General features: G+C 37.6%; 1 protein-coding gene across 1 annotated transcript in view; it reads right to left on the bottom strand.

Moving 5' to 3' along the window:
* LOC121519092 (plastin-3-like) overlaps nt 1–8,912 on the bottom strand; it is a 29,204-nt gene extending 20,292 nt beyond the window's left edge. Inside the window, exon 1 of the mRNA XM_041801880.1 lies at nt 8,841–8,912. The gene's annotated coding sequence lies outside the window, so the exon portion shown is untranslated. The remainder of the gene's footprint in view (nt 1–8,840) is intronic.
* Between the last annotated feature and the right edge of the window lie 2,789 nt (nt 8,913–11,701).

Raw genomic sequence — 11,701 nt, forward strand, 5'->3', positions numbered from 1 at the left:
AAAGAGATAGAGACTTCAGTTATGGCAAAAGTAGCCTGGCAGCCGTTGTTCATGGTTCATCCTGAGGCAACTTGGATTTTTCTTTTTTTCTTTTTTTAAAATTTTGCTAGAAAAATGGTGTCATTGCCTGGCAAAAGTGATTCATTTAACCATCTAAAGACTCAAACCCTGTAACAGTCAGCCAGAATTATTCCCCGAGTTATTCTGGTCAACTAGAAAAACACAAAGTAGGAACCAAAATGACTGAAAGTAAGGAATTCCTCTGAATACCTCCTTCCCGTTCTGTGTGGCGGAGGAATGCTTGAGGCCTGGGCAGATCGGGCTTCACTCACAGAGAGTGGAGCAGAGTGTACTGCTTCGTTTTCCAGGGCTAAACTGGTATGATGGCATTCCTCTCCAACACAAGTGTTCAGAAAACAAAGATGGGGTTTTTTCTGCGGGTAGCTAGGGATCACTGATTTTTCCAGACAGTAAACGTGTCCCATTTCCTAATTCAAAACACGGATTGGGAATTTTTTTTCTGTCACTCTGTATTTTTCAAATACACATTTGTTAAAAGACCAGTTTGCTAAATGGATCATACTTCACCTTATTACTAGCAATCATTTCATATATTGTGTATTATTCTAAAGCTGTCTTTCTGTGTCAGCCTCTAGTGCAGATAAAAGCACACCAACAATGAATGCTACAAGTCTGTGCCATCCGTGCATCCTCTTTCATGAATGAAGCTATGAATAGCTGTCATGACAGATGATTCAATACTAGCCATGTGGTCTCTGAGATATGACTCACTTCCTGTAATACTATATCTACAATGAAAAAAGCTGAGGCAAAGATAACACTTTGTTTTACAAATCAAAGTAGGTTTAATGAAGTCATAGGATATGTTGTGAAACCTTGATCTATTTCAAAATAACAAGGTCAGACTGTAACATTTAACATATTCAGACTCTCCATGAATCACAAGGAACAGAGTGTTTTGTATAGAGACACACTAAATGAGGGCAAGCACAAACCCCTGACTAAACCATTAGGAAAATGGCGACGCCACAGTTGCTATATTTAACTTTTCTCCAAAAGGATGTGAAATGTGGCTGCTGAAGTCAGCCTGGCTGCACTAAAGGCCGACAAACATTACGTCCCCTGCCATCCCTCGTCACACCCTCGACAGGGGGAGAGTGGAAACAGAAGAGGGGTTAAGTACATGGAGCAAGGGCACAGATGGCAGAGGACAAATGTGTGCCGTATCGCAGAAGAATAGAGGGTTTGTTATTGGTGAAACCAACTGCGGCCATAAATCCCGTGTAAGAGAAGAAAATGAGTTTGGAGCGTCAGGCTCCAAAGACAGTTGCGATCTTTGACAGCTGGACTGTGTGCGGCCTCCCAGAGAAGACAAACATTGTGCACTGCTGAGGAGGAGATGGGCGATATGACCTGAGATTTCTGTCATGGTATTTTGTTTGCGCTTTGCCATTATGGTATTACAAAATTAAGAATATTCAAATGCATGTTCAAACACGACTTCCCTCAGTAGTTGATTCCGGTGAATTGTTGTTGTTTTTTACCATGAGTGTAGTTACCAACAGAGTTACAGTTCATGCCTGTGACTTTTTTGTCCTAAAGGAGGCATAGCACATGTGCATTGCCTTGCTATGAGGTTTACTCTCTGCTTTGTTCTTTCCATCCACCTTGTCACAGATTTCAAGAGTTTCAGCAACTGTCATTTTATCAATGTTTAAGACTTTTAAAATTATAGTTTGACTATATATAGTGTGAATCAATATAGACACTTTTAAAGTGTAAAATCTAACTCTATATAAGTTTAGTTAACAGTACCAGTGTTGCTGTGTATTTTACTTTATTATAGAAGTGACATTTCCTTAACCTGGTTGGGGATCTATTCACTTGCTGTCATGCCAATAAGAAAACATATTTTGCTGTTTAACTCCTCAGTAGCCACCTATTACTTCATACTTAAAGTAATCTTTCAGTTAGAAACTAGATTAAAAGACCAATACTTTTACTTTACCTTAAGTAAAGTTTAACCAGAGTAGCTGACATTTACTTAAGTACAATAGCTGTGTGCTTTTACCACCTCTGCAAAAACACTGCATTTCCTGATAAAGCTGTTTCATAATAGAAACACTTAAATAATCAAACAGCAGAGGACTTTCATTGTGAGGAACCTGTCATAAGTTAGGTGTTTATAACTGAAATTAAAGAGCTTTAGTAGAGCTACAATGTTTATTGTTTACAGCTGCCTTTTTGACCATTATCAGAACCACAGCCCATTTCTTTAAAACATATTTGACTTCAAATCAGCGAATCGTGGAATAAAATTCAACCTTAAGCAATTTTTAAGCTGGTATAATGAAGATGCAGTCACTTCTGTGCTGGGCTCTAGACAAACTGAAGCCAATCCGTTAAAGCACCAATCCCGTGTTTAAGTCTAAGATAAGCTGACAGCGATGCTCTACAAAGTGATCACAATCCCTAAATGTTAATGTTATTGACTGACAAATGTGAAAAGGAGAGAACACATGTTCACCTGTCGCCAATTTCCTTAAATTGTACACACAGACACCTGGTCTGACACAGGGAGGAGGTGGTTGTGTGTGGTGTGCAACTGTGTACATCCACATGGCTCTCCTCTTCTCTTGAAGTCACAGAGTGAAACATACAAAAACTGGGGCTCAATATTTGCTGTTGACTGCTCCAAAAAAACTTTTAAATGCAACTTTTATTTAACCCCCCACCATCACTGTACGGTAGAGCTATCGATAGCATAAGTCAGTATTGCCTAATGTGTGCATTACAACCAAACACAGTTGTTAAAATCGGTTATAACAGTATTGCAAAAATCCATTTCATGACGAAGTAATGCCATAGATGGTTTTGATACCATTAACTGCCCAGCTACTTTGAATGCAGTTGATGGATCCTAAATATAGGCGCTTATATACTGCTGAGAGACAGAAGGGGTGTGTGTGTATGTGGGGGTGTGTGTGTGTGTGTGTATGAGACAGAGAGAGAGAGAAAGAGAGAGAGTCAACTTAGAAAATCTGATTCAAATCTGGATCAAAATTTTGGACTCATACAACCCATTTCTCTTTATGGTTGCGAGGTCTGGTGTTCACTTGCCAACCAAGACTTTACAGTATGAGACAAACATCAGATCTATTCTATAAATCCATTATCTGTGTCCAGTGAAAAACAGCACCAAATAATGCATGCATAATGTATAAACCCAAAAGAGAGCATTTAAATTTTGTACACATCTGGAATGAAGCTCCATAACAAAGTCCTGGCCATCATAGAGACTGCTAAGAGATTCCTCCTTAGAAAGCTGGTACAGAGACTCTGTTTACCTGCAGAGTCCTCACATATGAAACCAACCAGCTTAAAACAAATGATTCAACAACAAAAAGATAACTATTTAAATCAATGACAAGAACTGACCAAAACACACACAGCAAACTAGAACAGTACTTGTCCCTAAATAGGGAATATGCAGTCGCAGAATACTTAAGAATTGGGACTGATCCACAGCTGAGGAAAGGTTTGTCTATGTACAAACTCAGTGAACACAGCCTCACCAATCGAGAGAGGACGCCACAGACAAAGCTCGATTGCTAAAAAAAGACAGACAGTGCACCCACTGCAGCCAACAGGGGGTGGATACAAAGCTGCACTTACTAACCACTTTTCATGCGCAAACAAAAATAATCCACCAGTATGAGCAATGAACAGAAACTTCCATATCTGCAGGGTGAAGTGCAAAAATTTGCAAATGTTGCAGCACATTACGTGAGCTGTTGTGACCAAAGAAGAGCCTCACACACCACACTACCATCATGAACATGACTTTATGCATATTAAAAAAAGAATAATATAAGATTTCTATATTTTTTCTCCATAATTTTAAAGTTAAATAAAGATTATTGGATAGCAATTATAGCACTTTTTCTGTTTATCATTATTACAGATTTGTAAACTAGTTTGACAATGACAAGTGATGTTTTCCATGCCAATAAGGCCTGCTGAATTGAAAATTAAGAGAGAGAGAGAGAGAGAGATACCAGTAAATAAGTATCTGCTGTAACATTATGACTACCTCTACAATCAAATAAAATCAAATTTAACAGTTCAACCATACTCTTACTTTTATGAAGCCTCTACATTTTCAGCATTTGTTGACATAGTCAGAAAGGTGGTAAATAAATTTAAGTCACAGTATTAAAATGCATGCAGGGAGCTACACTGTCAATGATCCGATGTCATAATTCAATATTCCCTCTCCCAGGAGAAGTTGGAGTAGAGTAAAATATGATCAACACTTATAGGGTATTGTCGGAGAGTTTGATGTTAGTTATGGCTAAAACAATGCTTGAAATAAAAAAAAATCAATATTTTCATTTGCAAAGTTATTGGAGGAGTACTTGAAATTGTTATTGTTAAAGTCAGGGTATCTGAGATGGTGAAAGTAGTACTGTACATTTTTATCAGGATTTTTTGTAATAAAACTACAAGATTGATGTCAATTTATCAAAAACTGGATTATTTCATTTTAGTTTTCTTACAATACAAATGCAAAGGGTCCTGTTGTATTAAATTTCTTTAGAAACATAAGTGATACTCTTTTAGCCATCTGTTTATAAAACTAAGCTTCAAAATCATGAAAAATGAGACAGTGAAATCTGCTCCAGGATGGTGTGGGTGTATTGGTTGGATGAGCTGAAGCCACGCCCACTCAGGAGAAATACGATCCTCTCAAATTAAAAAAATGCTACAATCTGAAAGGAGGAAAGCACTCACAGCATTAAACCGCCCCTTGACCTTGAACAAAAGACAGCATTAAACTGACTGTTAACTTCCAATAAAGGCAGGGACATCAGCTAACAACAGACTACAAAATAACTGCACTATGATTTTATATCACTGTAGCGTTAGGGGGGCAGGGCTATTCCCCACTGTGGGCTGATGCCCACATCTTTGGCTGGCCCACATTAAAACCAGCCAGGAAAGAGGTGAAAAACCTTTTAATGGTCTAAATCCAAAATTCAGTCACATGTAGATCTCAGTGTTTTCACATGTTTACAGCAACCTTATTCCAAGATAGCTAGAGTGTGAAGACACAAATTTTGGATTTTACTTTATAGGGTCTTTAAATGGTCCATATTTTTTGTCCTTTTTAAAAACTTAATAGGAAGGTTAAGTTTCATTAGAACCGCTTTCATAATATTTTTGTCGGGCCACGTGCACTTCGACTCCATAGTTTACTATTGCTTTCAGCTCTGTCTGCAGCATTTTTACACTGTGGTCATTAGTACAACTGTTTGACTATGAATACTGATGTTAAACATTCTTTGACAAACCTTTTTATGAAAGCAACCTTTGGTGTGCCTCTGCATTTTCATACTTTAGCAAAATCAGTGCACAAAAAGGTCTATTTTCCTCCCAACTTAGAGCTTACTACACACTTTCAGCTACACCAGAGATCAGTGAGCCTGTCCACTAAAATAGATATCAGGCTAAAAAATCTCATACAATCTGGGCCGTTGAATTAGGAGTGATGTCAAATGGAATGAAAATAAACAACAAATGCCTTTACATATCCGACAGCCCCTCTGGTCACATGACATCTAGTAGTAGCAAAACAACAGCAGCAAGATGAGCTTTTAGACCCCCAAGACATTTCACTAGTTACCAAAGACTCCCTTTCAATCCTCGGTTGTTTACAACTAGATACCAGCATTTCTTTTCAAGGAACAGCTTTAATTGTAGTGCTAAAAAAAAAGTTTATTTACAATGTTTACAATCGACTTTGATGAATCTTTCAGTCGATTTAAAGCTGAGGTTTGTTCCCAGATGGCTGAGTTAAATGTGTAGAGCCGACACACCACGCCCCATCAGTGTTTCATCCACACAGTTACATGGGAAATGTGAGGCACACAAATAGATTGGGCACCCTTCCCAAGTGTGGTCAAGTTCATATGAACACACCCAACAACGTCTGTAAGGGGAACACGGGCATTTTTTACTCAGTCACAATCGCCTGCAGATGTCAGGCAAACTGACTCATATTTACACCCAACAGCCTGTAACACACGGGCCCTTTATTTCCTCATCAGCTTGCATGGATAAGATAAGCACAGACACACTGACAGGTAAGAAGGAGATGACAACAAATACAGTACATTGAGTTTACACGCATCTTACATCATTTACAGCTGTAAACATCACGCCCTGGGCTGAGTTAAGGACGATTATAAAAGCTCAGGAAGCTGGGCATACAGTGAATCATCACGGAAATATTCAAATTCAATGGTCACTTTTCAGCATCCCTGATCACTATAGCTTGCCTTCTGTAGTGTAATACTTCCACTGAATGAAACATCGTAGCAAATGATGCAGCACATTACAGAGACGCTTAAGCCTACAAACATGTTAACACAGAAATCCCTACAAACCATCACACAAGAATGTCATTCAACAGGTCACTGGAACTGTTGTATCCATTGGCCACAGCCACACCCATGAGGGTTAGTCATTACTAAGCAAAGGCACAGAAAGCATTATCCTTTAAATACTAAATAATCACAGAGCAAAATTGTGTCACACTGCCTTTTCTTCACGCAAACATGACATGTGCATGCCCTTTAGTAGGACACTTCATCACTTGCTCGAAGGTGGCTGACCCTTAACTAGCAAAGGGTGCAAACATACAACATTTCTTTGAGAAGATAAATGAAAATTTTCCCTTTTTATTTTGTTAAAACAGCTGAGTCAATGCAATCTAGTGCTTTTCATTAATAGCTATCCTACATACAATACTAAAAAATATAGTAATGTGGCTTTTAACATACTTAACTTGATTCAGTCTTGCACAATTCATGTTTAACTCATAATATTTAACTATTGAAAGGTTTGTCCAACAATGTGTACATTTCTGCTGATTAAAATTTAATCCATTAAAATCACATCATGGCAAAGATAAGAGATTGTGCAGCTTGGTTGACAATTACTTATATTAACATTAATTTCATTATACAAAAAAAAAAGCAAAAAGTTATATATTGAGTAACTTTACCACTTTCATTTCCTTAAACAAGTTAAGACACCTGTTTAAAACCTTCAAAGCACAGAAAGTGGGGTAACCTGTTCATTTGCACAAGTGTGAGTGTCTTCAAGTGCAGAAACAAAATACTTGTACACACCCACTCCTTTCTTGACAGTCTGGTTTGTCTTTACACAGATAACATCAGCATGTAATGTCTGTATTTTAAACACTACGTGCTCATGTGTGGTTCTGTGGCTGTTGTAAAGCTTGGTACACATACCACGTAAACACATGCACATTCATAGGACAATCTGGCCACACCATTTAGGGTAATGGCAGGTACAGTCAAAATAATTACAGTGAAAGCACATTTTTCACTTCTGACACAAGAACAATGGCTTGTCCCCCGAGTCCTGACATAAGTAACGGATTTAACTCTTTTGTCTTTGGCCCTTTTCTGGGAAAAAAACAAACTCGTAAAGGCACCTGGCAATCAAAAAAAAAAAAAAAAGAAAAAAAATTAAAAATTAAAAATAATAATAAAAAAAACACCTGAAACAAGGACACAGAAGAAGAAATACTGACTTGTTACTGAATGTAACATAATCTTTGTTCCAATTAAACAAGATAAAATATAGGTCAGAGCGGTACTCAGACAGTCCTTGCTCAACACTGTCCTTAAAATAATTCACAATCAGGATGCCAGATGTACATGTGCTGCAGTCCCAGATGTCTCCACAGGAAAAATCTGGTAAGTCAATCAGAGCAGCAAACAAGTTCACATAGACCACTGTTTTACATGAGTGCCAAAACACAGACCCAGACTGCCCCATTTCAGAGGTAAAACCTTTAACAACATACCAAAACTCCCACATGAAAGAATACCAAGAGCAATGTCTTTTTAGGATCAATTAGCCCATACCTAATGATGATCACAGGGTGAGTTCTATTCTGCAAATGTGTCTTATTAGTTCAAACAAATGTGGAGAACAGAGAGGGCAGGGTATCTCCATTCATCCCAAAGTTAAATATTTGTGCTTGCATTGTGTAGTGTCAGGAAAGTACGCCATATGTCACAAGGTAATTGATCAGGTAACTTATTAAAACCACATGAAAGCGACCTCTTACTTTAATGTAAACCTTAAGTAAAGAGTTAAGGTATGAGTGTGCCATGTATGGCTCGTTTATGTGCCTGTCTGTGTACCGGGAACATTTTAAAAGTGAGTGCAGACTAAGCTATGCTGCTTTCTCCGGTGTGCGGAGGTGTATGAAAGGAACCCACCCATTTGTGTCCCACTTAATCCTTACAGTTACATTGATCATATTCTAAAAAAAAAGGTTATATCAAAAGCCTTAAGGAAAACATGAGACGAGACTAATTTTCCTAACTCACACTGACATTAACGGCTATGTAGAGTTACGAGTAACCAGAGTTTTGTCTTTCGGAGGCTGGTACTATTTTTTTTAAAAGTTACTCTATCACAAATTAAGGACCCAGGGACTATCTAAGGTCATTTGTTATCTCTAGCAACCATCCTGCGCTGTGATGAAAAGGCTACAGTGAAGATGTAGCTAACGCTAACCGGCTAACGACAGACATGCAAGTTTCATGGGCAGGGAACTATCCCTGTGTACTCCAGCAAATTCAAGCACGCAAAACAGAGGATGAAGGCTATCGCAGAAAGAAAGGACAACGAGGTTATTTTAGCAAAAGCTTCTGAGACAAAGCCTAGCTGTAAGTAGTTGTTGATCTAGAAGTTGCCAGGAAATTGGTACTCACTGTCGGTGCGCCTGAAATTCCAGACAGCGTCCAGTTCGCAGTCCTGCCTCCTCCACGTAGAGACAAAAGTAGACGGCAGTTGGAATGTTGGCCCTGCCCTGTCGGTGACGTCACCTCCAGACGTTGGTCTGCGCTGTGTGGCGCTTTATCTGTGTCGAAAAGCATGAAACATAATGTGCTGTCGGTCTGTTACTCAAGTTAAGTATAATTTAATAGAAATAAGTATGAATTACATTTGATCCGTGAGAACTGTAATTTCTAAGTTGAAAACTAAAACAAATAAAACAATATCTATCTATCTATCTATCTATCTATCTATCTATCTATCTATCTATCACCTACACGCATGCAAATTTATATTAAAAAATAAAACAGCATTTCAGTTGGACAGTGCAGCTTTATGCACCTGAGCAACGTGGAGGTGGCAGAGTATACATGGAAACTATATTTTGGTCTGTATACAAAATATCTATTACTCATCTAAAAGTATAGATTAATTAAGATATAAATAAGAGAAAAAAAAAACAGAAGGATCCCCGGGTAATTAAACAAAAGTATCATGGCAAGCTGTGTCACAGACCAGTATTGTGTTTAGCTAGTGTTGTCTCATTTGAAACCACACGGTGGTGTAATTACCAACAGCAAAGTCAGCAGGTTGCTGCACATCTTAGAGTAATATGAGACCGCACTATAAAAGCATTGAATATTACATGAAAGTCTTAAGTGATAGCACTCCAGGTTTGACTTGATTCTACCTTATTTTATTGTTGGTTCTCTGATTTACTGTCTCTGTCATATGTAAACAGAGTTTGTATATTCACTATAGTTGTTTTACATTTTATAGTCTTCTTTACTTTTCCCAACCACTGATTTTTTTAAAGTATGGGAACCCTTGGCCTAGTGATGTGTCCCATGTACACTGGTGACCTTGGTTCAAATCTGGCTTGTAGCTCCTTTCCTACATGTCTCTCCCCCAATCCCTTATTCCTATTTCTGACTATGTCCACTGTACTCCTATCTAGAATAAAGGCAGAAAAAGACCCAAAATATATCATAAAAAAGGCATCTCTGTGAGATAAGGCAAAAGAAGAACCATTTAAAGCCTGAATATCAGAAACCCTTTTACTGTAGAGATACATATTTGATAAAACAAAAAACAAAACAAAACAAAACAAAACAAAAACAAAACAAAACAAAAACAAAAAAAAAACAACTAAAACTGAAATTAATTATTCAACTGGCCCGTAGTGTAATCTGTCCACCAAATCTTTAGCAGGGTAATCTTTTTTTTAATTAACTGCTGAGGCCTTTTTTAGAGTTGGAAGACATTAAAAGCATGATATAAGGAAGGAAATATCCACCTGTAGTTGTTGCTTAGCTTACTCTTGGACTATATATACGAACAAACACAATGGTTGTATGACTATAAAATATGGTAATTCATGGGCAAATTAAGAGGATACAATGAACGAGACTGAGGCATTATACACAGTCATGTTTTCTTTGTGTATTGCAATCTTCTAGTGGTGGAAAGTAGCTAATTACATAAATGTGATTATGTTTAACCATTTTCAGTATCTCTATGCACACATACTTACATACAGCTATGTATGCATATTTTGTGCAATATTACATACATAGATACACTTATGTATGCTTTTTTGGTGCAATAATATATGCATAAACACGTCTGTTAATGCTAACTATGTGCAATAGGGATGTGTGCAATAATATTAGCACTTTAACTAACCAGGCCAAGGGCGATGTGCAATTTTTTCTTGAAGCACACTTGTGATCATGTGCAATATATCAGCACACTTGCACTTTAGCACTAAAGCACTAATTTCGTCTTATGCACTTTAAGTGCAATGGTCACTTTATTTCTGGGTGTCCTAAGCGAAGTATCATTATATTTGGGTTTTTGTATTTTATTATACTGTCCATGTTGTCTGATTCTGATGTTGTCTGATTCTTATGCAGATTTGTAATTGACTCTCTGTTGTATATACCATCAACCTGCTGGGGACTACAGATGGAAACTAGCCTATGGCTACAATCTGGCACATTTACATGTTCATGTCCATTAATGTGCATTGTCCCTTGTTACAAATAAATTAATAAATGAATAAATAAAAATTAACTCAAATTACTGTTATTGAGTATCTTTTTTATGTAGTTGCACTTTTTTGAGTTCATCCCAAAACAGCTGCATTGCTGTAGGTTAGTAACACCTTATATTAAACAACCTAGTTGAAGATCCATATTTTCTTATAGTAACTGCACATGAATGAAAGATCTTATTTCATTTTGAAAGCCCTTTGGGTATCAAAAGTACTTTCAGAAACTTTAAATGATTTACTTTTCACTTTTACTTGAGCAGATTTAGTGACCAGTACTTTTACTTCTACTTAAGTAAATTTTAACCAAAGTAAGTGTACTTTTACTTGAGTAAAATAGTCTGGTACTTTTTTCACTTCTACATCCTTCCTTTTAAGAGCAGTAAGAGAAGAACTGACATCTCTTAGGCCAGTGGTTTTCAAACCACCCCTGACATTAAGCCAAAATTTCAAGGCACACCATATTCATATCCAAGCTAAATAGCCTCTTAAAAGTTGTTATAATGTCTTTTGCCATTCTAAAGTTGAGGTAATAATAGTTGCAAAAATTCTCAAGGCACACCTTGACTTGCCTCCAGGTACACCAGTGTACCTTGCCACTTCATTTGAGAACCACTGTACGGAGCATGTGAGGGCAAGGTGGAACAGGTCAGTCCCACTCCGGAACAGCAGGTGGCAGTAGTGCAGAAAAGTTAAGGCGCGTCACAAAAAATACTAAAAGAAGAAATAAAACGTTCCCTGGCT

This window comes from Cheilinus undulatus, linkage group 12 (assembly GCF_018320785.1).
Source record: "Cheilinus undulatus linkage group 12, ASM1832078v1, whole genome shotgun sequence".
Classification (NCBI taxonomy): Eukaryota; Metazoa; Chordata; class Actinopteri; order Labriformes; family Labridae; genus Cheilinus; species Cheilinus undulatus.